The sequence below is a fragment of the Peromyscus californicus genome, unplaced genomic scaffold (assembly GCF_007827085.1).
Source record: "Peromyscus californicus insignis strain IS unplaced genomic scaffold, ASM782708v3 Scaffold_13__1_contigs__length_99412109, whole genome shotgun sequence".
NCBI lineage: Eukaryota > Metazoa > Chordata > Mammalia > Rodentia > Cricetidae > Peromyscus > Peromyscus californicus.
Window position 1 is genome coordinate 88,443,479 of NW_026294424.1, and position 13,190 is coordinate 88,456,668.

The following is a 13,190-nucleotide window of genomic DNA, read 5'->3' on the forward strand; positions in this document are numbered from 1 at the left end:
TTGATTCCCAGCACCCATTTTGCAGCTCACAGCTATTTCCAACTCTAGCACCAGCTGGATTTAATGTCCCCTTCTGGTCTCTGAAGGCACTTCGTGCACATGGTGCACAGACATACATGCAGGCAAAACATCCATATACATAAAATGAAGAAATACATTTTAAAAAAATAAAGACTCTGCCTCAATAAGGTGCTTGGCAAATAATGACTCTAAAAAGTTGACCTCAGATCCCTACACAGAGTTACAAACACAAATAATAAATAAAATGACCTTACGTAATTCATAGGGTCATGAGGAAATGAAACCAAATGTTATGAGAAAATAAAAGGAATTAAAAAATAATATCAAGAGACCAAGCACTGGTTTTAAAACTAGGATATTAATTTTCTAGATTTCATGATGTTTGTGATATTTTATTTGTGTTGAAATGTGATTTTATTTGTATGTTAATAAAGTTGCCTGGGGATCAAAGCTAAGAGCAAGACATTAAGCAGAAGTCTGGTAGTGGTAGCACACGCCATTTATCTGATCACATGGCAAGCAGAGTCTCTGTGTGTTCAAGGACACAGCCAAGCGGTGAAGGGAACCTTTAATCTCAGTACCAACCATAGAGACCTGGAGGTCTCTATAAACAGGCAGTGATGAGGCAGTCATGTGGTTGGGTTTACAGCCAATGAGAAGGCAGAACAGAAAGGCAATAGAAAGACAGGACACAGGAAGAAAGTCTCTCTCTCAGGGGAAGGACAGCAGCAAGTGGTAAGATAAGGTGGTCTTAGCTCTTGGCTACTATTCAATCTCTGAGCTTTTAACTCTTTATTTGGCTCTGTGTTTCTTATTTAATAAGACCATTTAGAATTACACCTACAATATCTGTCAACTTTTTAAATCTTATATTTTTTAGTATCATTTTCCTAATAGATACACATTATTGTTTCTAATTTTTTATTCACTTCAAGTTCTGTCCCAAAAAATATATGTCCAAAACTGCCTCTCAATAACTGGCTTCTCCCCAACTGCAAATCTGAGATCTACTTAAATAATGTCTTGTGTGCCACTGAATTGTGAAGCACATTAGTAGATAATTAAATTTATTAATGCTGCAATATTCTGCATACTTCCTTCCCACAGTAGTTCTGAATTATCAATGAGACCATTGATGGGAAACACTTAGAAAAGAAATAAGTGCCATATCAGTGCAGACTGCCACCTTTATACCCTTTGAAATGCAGGCATTGCGAGTTCTGGCTATTTGATAGGCAGCTTTCTAGCAATATTTCACTAAGTGCATGGGCTTCCTGGGACTGCGTGGGTATAAAGATAATTTATATCCAAACTTGTCTTCAGGAAGCTCACTGTCTACATCATGAAAACATTGTACTGAACATAAAGTAAGAGATCAATTCTACATTAGTAAGCTTCCATTTTTTATTACAATCCACATTTTAAAGTGAAGCTCACAATCACCCACATGCATACATATGTGCCAACGAAACACAGACTTAATAAAAGATAATTATTTTTACCTGGCATGTCCTCTTGCAGTTCCTAGTCAATTTCACAAAATACTGGCCATACCATCTAACTCAAATTCCTAACTTCCTAATGGGTCAAGCCTATCATTTGAAAAGCACTGTTATGGGAAATTGGCTTACAGGGTGCAGATTTTAAAAATCCATGAATATAATCTAAAAGAAAATCTTCATTATCTACAGTAAAAATTTTAAACTCTACTGAGTGAAAGAACGTCCTTGAGATCCCGTCAGGCTTCTGGTCCCAATTCTTCATATGCATTTTGTGGGAGAAAATGTCAGCAGTTCTCTTACATTCATATGCACAGACATGAGAACAGATACTTGCACTCATGTGCCTTCTCTCTCCGCGTCTATATGTTACATTAGATTGTTTTTGCACAGCAACAACTGCAGTGAAAGCTCCCTGCAGGGAATCACAGGAGTCTGAGTGAAGGGGTCACTTCACTGGCTCTTCACCATCTCAAAACTGCGTAGAGCCTCAAGAGCTTTCTGACAGGACTTGGCAAGCTTCGTGCTATTGCCAAGATTGCTTATTCTGTTGGCAAATTTTTGATAAAAGAATTTGTCTCTTTATTCTAAAGTATTTATGTGTATAACCATATATATTTTTTTTATTCTTTAAGATCATAATAAAATTATATCGTTTCCCCTTCCTCTTTCCTCCTCACAAATCCTCCCATATACCCCTTCCTTGCTCCCTTTCAAATTCATGGCCCTTTTATCATGAATTGTTGTTACATACCTATATGTATGTGTGTGTATATGTAGCATGAATTCTAACTGGTCTTACTAATAAAAACCTGGAGTCAGATATCAGGATGAAAGCAGAAATATCAGAGAAGCACAGTAGCCAGCCTCTAGAAAGACTTCTTACCTCTAGGGATCCTCAGCCTGAAGAAGCCGAGCTCCTGTCTCCACCCTGCCTTAACACTTCCTTTCTCCACCCAGCCTTATCACCTCCTGTTTCCTCCTCCCACGTGCTGGGATTAAAGGTGTGTGCCACCACTGCCTGGCCTCTAGTAGCTAGCTCAGCACTCTGATCTTCAAGCAAGCTTTATTTGTGACAGCACAAACAAAATATCACCACATGTATATATTCCTAAATACATAAATACAACCTACTCTGCTTGTATGATGTCACCTATATGTATTATGTATTCAGGGCTGATCATTTGGTATTGGATAACCAATTGGTGTGATCTTCCCTGGGGGAGACTCTTTCCCCCACTCCCAGCATTCCTTGGTTGCTTGTAGTTCTTTGTGTGGGACTGACACTTCAGGAGGGCTTTCCCCTTCCATGTCTGCATGTCTATTTGGTGTCAGTCTTATTCAGGTCACGTTTAGGCCACCATGGTAGTAAGACTTCATGAGTGTAACTTCTCTGATATTTCTAGGCGATATAATCCCACAGAATACTGCCTGATCCTCTGGGTCTTACAGTCTTTCTACCCTCTCTTCCACAGTGATTCCAGGGTGTTCGGTGAAGGGGTGTGCTGCAAATGTGTCTATTGGGCTCCACAACTCTGCGTTTTGATTGGTTGTAGTTTTCTGTAATGGTCTGTGTCTGTTTCAAAGAGAAGTTTCTGTGATGAGGATTACATCTATCTGTGGGTATAAGGACAAATAGAGTGTAGTTAGGGATTAGGCTGGTTTAGTAAAGTGGTAGTTCTTAGTGTTCCTCCAAGATCCATGAGTTCCTAGCCCTGTGCATTTGGCTAGAATTCCTGTACTAGGCACATATATATTTAATTCTACAGAAGATATACACATGAATGTGTTTATATACTTCCCCGAACATTTTTTACAGTATTTATGCTTTAGCTGCCACATGATAATAAGTAATTTTCTTAGAAATATGCCATATTGATGGAATGGTTCTACAAGCCTTCCTCCTCACCACAGAACTCAACTATATTTAAGATGCACATTGGGTCTGTATGCCTCAGAAAAAAGTGTTCCACAAGAATAGCAACAGTCAATGTGGGAAAGAATGCATTTTAAAATGCAAAAGTATTAATAATGTTCTATTCTAGGAGATGACCAAAAGGTTTATTCAATCCATTTCTCTTTTTTTTTTTTTTTTTTTTTTTTTTTTTTTGGTTTTTCGAGACAGGATTTCTCTGTGTAGCTTTGCGCCTTTTCTGGGACTCACTTGATAGCCCAGGCTGGCCTCGAACTCACAGAGATCCGCCTGTCTCTGCCTCCCGAGTGCTGGGATTAAAGGCATGCGCCACCACCACCGCCCGGCCCATTTCTCTTTACATCTGAAGGAGGAACACAATTGCCCATTATTGCTGCCTGGGGGGTCAGCTTCCAGCAACACAGGGCTCAGAGAATCCACAGAGTTGGCAGGTACTAGGATTTTTTTTTTTTAATCTGAGGGGGTTAGGGAAAAAGACACACACTCTCTCTTGATGGTTTCATTCTTTATTCTTCTGGGTTCTTCTGTATTCTTTTCCTACTGTATACTTTTTTTTTCTACAGCTTATATACTCCAACAAAGTTTTTCAAGCAATATAGGGATTACAATGTAGTTACATTCTATTTTTCAAGTGAGTGATTATAATGAATACAGGTAAAAACATGTTTTTCATCTCCTGCTGTGGGATAATGCTTTTGTCCACTGGCTTAATAAAACACTGATTGGCCAGTAGCCAGGCAGGAATTATAGACAGGGCAAGCAGACAAGATGTCCTCTGGGAAGAGGAAGGGCAGAGGAGGAGCCGCCAGCCAGACACAGAGGAAGCAAGATGACAAGGCAGAACTGAGAAAAGGTATCAAGCCACGTGGCTAAACATAGATACAAATTATGGGCTAATTTAAGTGTAAGAGCTAGTCAGTCACTAATAAGCCTAAGCTAATGGCCATGCAGTTATAATTAATATAAGCTTCTGAGTGATTATTGTATAAGCAGGACCTCAGTACCTGGCAAGACAGGAGAAAACATACAACTACAATCTCTCTCACATGATTAAACGTTTTACGTGTTATAAGTGAAAAACAAATTATCCAAGAACCCATGTGCATTCATACCCATACCCAAGCAACTTGTTATAGATTAACTGTGTAGGCAATCATGATATTCTTCTCAGTAAAGACTTTTACTGGCAGGATGTGTTTTGCATTTACAAAGAAAGGGCGAATTACTTTATTACTTATCTTGAAAGGTAATCTTATAAGGAATCTTAAAGGAATCACAAACATAAACTTTCATATATGAAAAAGAATCAGTCAGCTCTACTTTAAACCTTTAGGGTGCATACCCACTCAGCAATAGTTTTTATATCAGGAGATTGGGGGTAGAAATGAGTATAAGGAATTAATCATCACCTTTGGTCTTCAACCAATCCTCGCAAGAAAGGTATGTCAGCCAATGATATTGTTCTTTGTTCTTGTTCCTGACCTTAACAAGTTCCTCACTCAACTATGTTCCTTTCTAATAGTTTAGATTATCTTCTAGGGTTTCTCATCTCAAAGCTATTATCAAAACATCTAATCTAACCTGAAGTTATTATAAGGCTTTGTTTTAGCTAATGATTTACTCCAAACCCTATGAACCCATCTCCCAATATTAGGGTTAAAAGAATTTAAGCTAGCTAGGCTACTGGGACTCAACTGTTTTTCTTAATCATTAACCTAAGCCACAGTCTGTACAACTCCTCAATAGAAACTCATGTGTTCTAGCTGTGTGACACTTACTTGTTTATATTTTTAATCAAAACTCTATTTAAACTAATATTATTATCAATTAGACAGTACAGCTTAGGAAGGAATCATCTTCATAACAATCTACAGGTAAAAATGTCGAATAGAATGGGATGTTTTCATGAGATAAACACACTACATTACAGGCAGTGGGGATCTCCCCACACCCATTCACACCATGCCAGATACCATAGAAAAATGGCAGCAGCAAACATGTAAAGGCACAGCAGAAGCAAAAGACTTTCTGGGGCCTGGGGTCTTGGGTCCTTCCCTATCTGACATTCACCCATCAGGAAGTTTCCCTGTGGTAGGCTGACACCTTGAATGTCAATTGCCACCTGCTACTCCTCTGACATGACCATCTTCATATTTTACTCTGATCATATTTTGTCAGCAAATTCACTTCCTTTGGTCAGTTCACAAATAACAAAAATCAAGCTTGAGTGAGGTAATGACCCTGAAACTTTGGGATCCAAGAAATACCCCTAGTGTCAACCCCCTTGGAGTCATTAATAAGGCATTGTGGTGAAGTTACTTGCTCTTAAATCCCTGACCCATCTATGCCACACTGGCATGCAACAAGCTATGAAGACATTTGGTGAGGTAGGAACTGCAGGGTGAATGCAAAAAGAAATGAGGCAAATTCAGATTTTAGACATATGTGAACCAGATGTATGTATCATTGGAAAGTTCTCAATGTTTTCTTTTAAATTAAATTATACTCTACATCTATTAGTTGGTTCAGCACAAGAATTCAGATATCCATGATTTTCTTGCTCTTCATATTAGATATAAAATTCAGTAATTGCAATTCTCAGTTCTAAAAATCTGTTTCTAAATCATCTGTAAGTTTCGTCTTTGCTTTGACCCATTCTTTATCTTTAGATCCTAATTTTTTACACTCTATTCTTGCCAGTGTGATATTTTTGTGACATTTACATAAGCCTATTGCTGTTTCCCCTAATAATGTCTTTACTTATTTTGCAAAGAAGAAAATCTCAAGATCAAACTTAGATGAATCTCCTGTGAAATATTCTGGAAACCCAAGAGAAGTGAATCCCTTGCCCTCACACCGTGAATGAGCCTTGCACAGCATTTTAATATTTCTTTTTCCTCCTTCATTAATCCGGAAGTTCTTGAAATTTGAGACTGTGTGATATTTACATTTTGTCTTCAATGCCTCTTATAGTAATTGGTTCATGGTTTTAATAGATTATTCAATTCATTGACATCTGCATTTGCTATACAGTCAGTCAGACCCCTCACTGGGCACAGTGGTACATACCTGTGCAAGCACCTGTGTGTGATGCTGAAACATCACCATTGAGAGCTCCTGACCAGCCTGGACTTTGTATTGAGACCATATCTCAAAAAAATCCCAAGATTTAAAAAGCTTGAACCAAGCCCTAAAGTATCCCAAAGAATCAATCCTTCCAGACAATTTTTTCCTATGTTTAAGATAAGACTAGCACTCAGGAGGCAGAGAACAGCAGACCTCTGTGAATTTGGGGACAGTGTGGTCTAAGCGGTTAGTTCTGGACAGGAAGGCTAGACAGAGAAATCCTGTCTCAAAAACACAAAAAGAAAAGGAAAAGGAAAAGAAAAGACTGATCCCCCAACTCCAGTAACTGGCAAACTGTAAGTAAGCTGGGAAACTTAAATAGCATTTCTAATGGAAGTTACCTTATACTAGAGCACCCTAAACTTTTTTCAACCTTATCTTCCCTTTGGAATAGCTCTCAGACTCTTTCTTAAGCATGATGGCTATTCTCAATCCCCAGCACTGGAAGGTTTATAACCACCCAGGAGATAAACCTCAGGAGGTGCTATGAAAGCATTTCCAGGAAGATTTAACTGAGAAAAGAAGACTCATCCTGAATGTAGATGATATTATTTCAATGACTGTGACCCCAAGCTGAAGAGAAAGGAAGGAGAGTGGAGTACCAGCCCTCAACCTGTCTTTCCAGCTCAGCTAGAACTTCAGCTGCCATAGCTGGAGGTATCCAGTGTGCCACGCCTTCCCCCATGGTACTAGGCTGCACCTCCTAACTATAAAACAAATCCTTCCCTGTGTTGTTCTAGCCATGAGAAAAGTAGCTAGTATACTATGTATTGTTCGTCCTGAATTGTTCCTATTATCTGTTCAAGATGATACCTTGGATCGCACGTGAATGCCAGAGATACCTTCCCTGCAAACCAGATTCTCACACCGCCCCCTTTTCAGCAGCCCTCAAATGATCCCTGCTCTGGCCACAGAATATCAGGTTAGTTCAATAGCCCTAACTAAATAAATATCTGAGTTCACATTTGACAAATATTTCCAGATCATAATCAAAACAAAATTTAATCATTGCGGTTAATTTTTAAAAAGGAAGACGATAGACAGAAATGGAACCAGACTGGAGTTCGAGCTCTTCATTAACTGCTGTGAATTGAAAGGAGTGGGGAAAGAGAGACGGAGGGAGGGAGGGAGAGTGATCTTTCAAAACAGCTAAGGAAAGTCAAATGGATTTCCTTATATTGGATAATTGTAGAATTATAAAAATGGCACTTTCCTTTAGACTCATCTCCTCACTGACCGCCTCACCAGCACTTCAGGATTTCCAATGTTCCTCGGAGGTTTTTGTGTGTAGAGAAAAGCACTCAGGGATAAATACCACAAGCCTCCTTAGGTCTCTAGACTACCAGAAAGTCTACAGATGCCTTCTTTTTAATAATAATAATGCCAGATAAGTGCACTTTCACAACGATTATAGCATATTATCCTCACAGTAATATCCCCAGGGAAGATATTATCCTCATCACACATATGGAAACAGGCTCAAAGAGGTTAAACAGCTTGTGGGATGACAAGAGGAAAATAATGACCTCTGAGTACCCCTGCTGTCCCTTCCACTCTGTGTCTGTCTGCAGCACAGAAGCCAGAGCTGAGGTCTACCCTCCGTCAGCTACGTCCAAAGCAGCAGAGAAAATGAGGCAAAACAAGGCTAGCTTCGACTCCCCAAATTGTAATTAGCTCTACATCGTGATTTTTATATATTGGCTCGAATGCTCATGGTAGCATGAAAGCTGTTAAAATTATTATTATTTCCCATTTCAAAGGAATTATATCCAGAGACCCACATCCTCAGACACCATACCCTACAGAACTTCAATACTAGGGAGACCCCAGTCTCACAGCAAAGAAACCTTGTCTCCTTTTGCTCAGATTAATATGTCCTAGTGAGATCTGTGTGCGCCTTTAGACTGTGTGTTGTCTAGAGAACATGCCCAGTGCATTCTCTTTGTTTCACAGAAGAGGCCTCCAGAATAGCCTGGATTTTAATTTGAAAAATAAATAAGCGCCCTTGAGAAAGGAGAGTGGGTATGTTACCATAGGCTCCCTCATTAGCACAAACTTCATGAAACACGGAGTTCAGCAGTGGGGCTCAAGGTCAGAGGCAGCGGAGCACACAAACTTGGTTAAGCCTTTTAAAAAATGAAGAAGGAAAAATGCGGTTTCTAAGTTGCACTAGTTGCAGAATGAACAGCATATTGTATGTGCTATGCTAGAGGTATGTTATGAATAACAAAAGCCCTGGAGCATTTACATATTTGTTTGCAGCCATCCCGGCAGTTGGATTTCACCATTCTACGCCTCTTTGCCAGAATCACTAAACACTGGTACATATGGCATCTGAAGTACCATATGCCATGGAAAATGTTAGCTGATGCCTATACTTCTATATTATATTTTTATTTCAGATTTTTGCAGTTTGAACAAAGAATAGTCGGAAAAACAAAATATTGGACAAGCAGTAAACAGTAAAGTGAAAAAAATGTCTTCAGAGAAAGCAAATAAAGGAAATGAATCTATCATGAGTTAACATGACTATATGGTAATGAGTCAGATATGAGAAGTAATTGTTTTGCATGAACAAATTTACATAGCCTTTCATTCCATTGTTTTGGGAGCTAGGAGCTACAGCAGGAAGATTGAAGGGTAACATATTTTTCCTACCTTATTCTGTCTGACATTTCTTGCTAAAAATCAAATCTCCATTTGACTGAAGTTAATTAGCAAGAGGGTTACAGTTGGCACATCTAAATTCAGGTTAAAACAGAAAATTTTAAATATCAGGAATTACTTTTCCAATATTTATTCAGGTTTTTAACAGAGATTTTTAGTACAACATAGGTGGGTTCTTTTGTTTTGTTTTGTTTTGTTTTATTTTTGTTATTTTTTTGTCTTTCTGTTTCTCAATACAGGAAGGTTCTAAAACAAAATCAGCATGGCTGAATAGTTTGCTTTATCAAAACAAGAAAACAAAATCCCCAGGCCAATCTTTTACCAATAAGAAAAATATAAAAATATCGGGATAGGGCTGGTATGTTACAGGAATGTTTTAATCTCTGAAGGGAAAAAAAACCTACATATTCACAACATTCCAAATGTAGTTTACTCCCTTTAATATTGCCAAAATTCAGACACAAACTGCCCAGCCTGTATGTGGATGATGACCTGGAATAATCATGTAACTCAAAATTGTGGAAGCTGATAAGGCATTAGAATAGTTGACCAAATAGTTGAATGTATGAATCTGATGGAGTAGAAAACAATGGAGTGAGAAAAATACATTTACTTAAAGCATATGTTGCAGCATTTCAGCTTTAAATAATTTAACAAAAGCAGTAGCTTTAAGCTACCCTGATATTATAATACTTTACATCCTTAAAACCTCATTTATTCTGGGAAATGATGCCTTTAATTCCAGCACTAGAGAGGCAGAGGCAGGCAGATCTTTGAGTTCGAGGCCAGCCTGGTCTACGTAGTGAGTTCCAAGACAGCCAGAGCTACACAGAGAAACCCCTGTCTCAGGGGGAAAAAAATCATTCATATATTCATATTCTGTCTCATGGAAACAATTACACAAACAAGGTATTAGTGCTTTCCCATTTCACAGATAAGAAAGTCAGTTCAGAAAGGCTGTTCTCTTCTCCTTATGTCCTGGCCGGATACTTTAACTATGCTGCACTGTAGAAATAACCTCACTGCGGATGGATAGGAAAGAGGTTTGTAGCAAGATGTATTTGCAGAGGAATCATTCTGTATGGCACAAAATGGTATATGAGATACAACCTTAAGCTTTTCCTAAAAGTTTATTCATGAGAGTTACGGAGTTTTGATAAGCTTGGGGCTGTATTTTCTACACTTCAGTCATTTCGAAATCAAGAATCTCGAGCTGTCAAGTCTACACAAGGAACCAACTGTAGCATGTGCTAGTGTTGGCCTCCCTCTCAGAATGCTGAGCTACAGCAAGGAAGAGATGCACTTGCTTTTGAGAGGCGCCCTTACAAATGATCGTACACTTGAGACTTCAAAGAACAGCATCTAGGCCTACACTACAGAGATCTCCCTAAACATTCCCAAAGAGCCTACTGCCTTGCTTTGCCCTGTGGGCGCCAGGGATCCCTAGCCTGTTGCTGTGCAGCCCCGGTTTCCATCTTCGTCTCTCTGTGCAGTTCTTCTCATCTTTGCATGCATCATTCTCCAGTGTCTTTTTTAGGACACGTCTTGCTGGCATTTGTCAATTCATGCATTTCATGTTGCACTTATCTGAGATCCTTAATTGTATCAGCCAAAACACATTTTCCAAGTAAAGTCACTACATGGCTCCCATTTCTGGGAACTGGAGCGTAGGCACCTCTTTTGACAGTCACCCTGTTCAACTCACCCTCTGCTGTCTATCCGTTCTCATCCGTCACCCTGGGAAAATCATATTACTACCACCCAAGCAGCTCCCAAGTCTCAGTTCATTACCGTAGCAATTCTAGGTGCAAAGTTTTAAGCAAATATCATCAGCTGAAAAAAAAAAAAAAAACCTCAACTTTATTATGTGGGCCAGGTATGGGTTAGACTCTGGGTAAGATCCATTCTGAGACAAAATTGTTCTCCATATGTGGACACAAAAACTAAGAAAGCAAATGACTCTTCCTAATTTCAGTGGTGAAATAGATACAGGCATTAGATGTAGATAGGAGAGAGAGTACCACTCCAAAAGAGAGAAATTGAAGAGAATAAAGGTGTTGCCTTTTCCAAGTAAGTGTGAAAAACAGGGCCAGGAATTCCAATAGTCTGCTGTGAGTAAGTTTCTCTGTCTTGATCCAACGCCATCTGAGCACCATGCATAGACTCTCTCTCACCTGTAATGCTCCACACTGGAGTCATTATTCCTTTTCTCTCCAAGGAACTGTGCATACAGTCTCTTGCCTGTGTGATTTTGAAGGCTCAATCTCATTCTCTCATTTTGGTCCTTATATTTTGGAGTTCAAACTATCGGTGTTCCTGATGACACAATATTATCAAAACTCTTGCGGGTCTCCTGCATACATACAGGGTGTGTGGCATTAGATAAGGAAATCCTTCGCAGAGTTTTTCTGGATCACCATATCTCCATTCCAGATATCTACCAAGATCGTTGAGTTGATCTTTAAGTCACAAACCTAATTGCTTAAGTAAAAGGTTTTTTCCAGTTTCATCCTCAGGCTTTTTTTCCAGAGACTACTTGTCCCGCAGTGAATCTGCTCATCTTAGTACGCTTTGCAGTCTGGATAGGCCAGAGCCTCTCAAACCATCAAGTACTGAGATCTGTTTGGCTAACAGTTCCTTCCTTCCTTAATTTATATCTTCCCTACAGGCCAAGAATGAGAAAAGGAAAGGGGTAAGGGGACCACACCTTCCATACCTCCCTTGAGAATCTCTTCAGCTACAGATGCCATTTTATTACTTCCTGTTCTCCCCATTAGTGTAGAATGTAATTCAGCCAAATTTTCTGCTACCCTATAACAATTCCTCGAGTATATAAATCCCTTCAGTTTTCAACATAGTCCCCATTTACTCCTACTGCCATAAGGCAATAGGCTTTTTCTATGGTGTATTTAAATGTCTTGCGGCCTCTACTAATTGCCTAATTGTTATATAAGTGAGCCAGAGATGGTCTCTCTATATTGGTCCCCAGGTTGTTTACTTTTCCATTAACTGAAATGCCTGCCAGCAGCGGACTCAAACATTCACATATCCAGTCATTTTTTAAAAAGAACCCAAATAGGCAGACAGTTAGCTACTTCAAACCTATCTTCTTTGCATAATCCCACAAAATTATGAACAGCACTGATAAGCTAATTGCTAGCTGAGGATAAGAGAAAGACCAAAAGCATGAAGACTGTGAGCTGCTGGTAGCTTCCAGAACCCTCTGGCTAGAGAATCTCCCATGCTGGGAAGGGACATCTCAACACATGCATCTGTCTCCCTCATGAATTCCCCTCATGCTCCCCTTTTAGGGATCCCACATCACAACTTCTAGAGAGTGCCATGTTGTAAGGGACTTCCTGTATGATGCAACTCTGTCCTGATAAAGCCTGATAGTGTCTGTGTGTGCTCCTGCTATCCCTTGGTTATACGTTTTCCTTGGTCAGCCCCTACATACATTGAAGCTCTCTACAGAAGGATGGAGTAGCCATTCCCAGGTTTAGGTTATCTGTTACTGCAGTCCTCCACTTTCCAACGCAATGAATTTATCCCTTTAACCACATCACACAAATGGAAGCAGCACCGTGCAACTTCACCAGATTGTCTTGCTCAGCTTGATACTTTTGAGATCCATCCAGTTTCATCTATAAATCTCTAATAAATCCATTTTTCTTGGCAAACAGTAGTCCACTATATCAATGAATCAAATGTATCACCTGCTGATGATATTTCAGTTGCTATCAGCTTAGGCAACTATGAATACAGTTGTGAACATCAGCAGATACAATTTTGTGACTATGTTTCAGTTCTCCAAGGTAAGTACCCAAGAGGTGGGACTGCTGGGTTATAAAACATATGCTCTCAAAGAACACCAAACTATCTCAAATTAGCTGAGCTTCTTTAAACAGCATGATCATGAATGTGAGTCCCAGATCCCAGGCAGC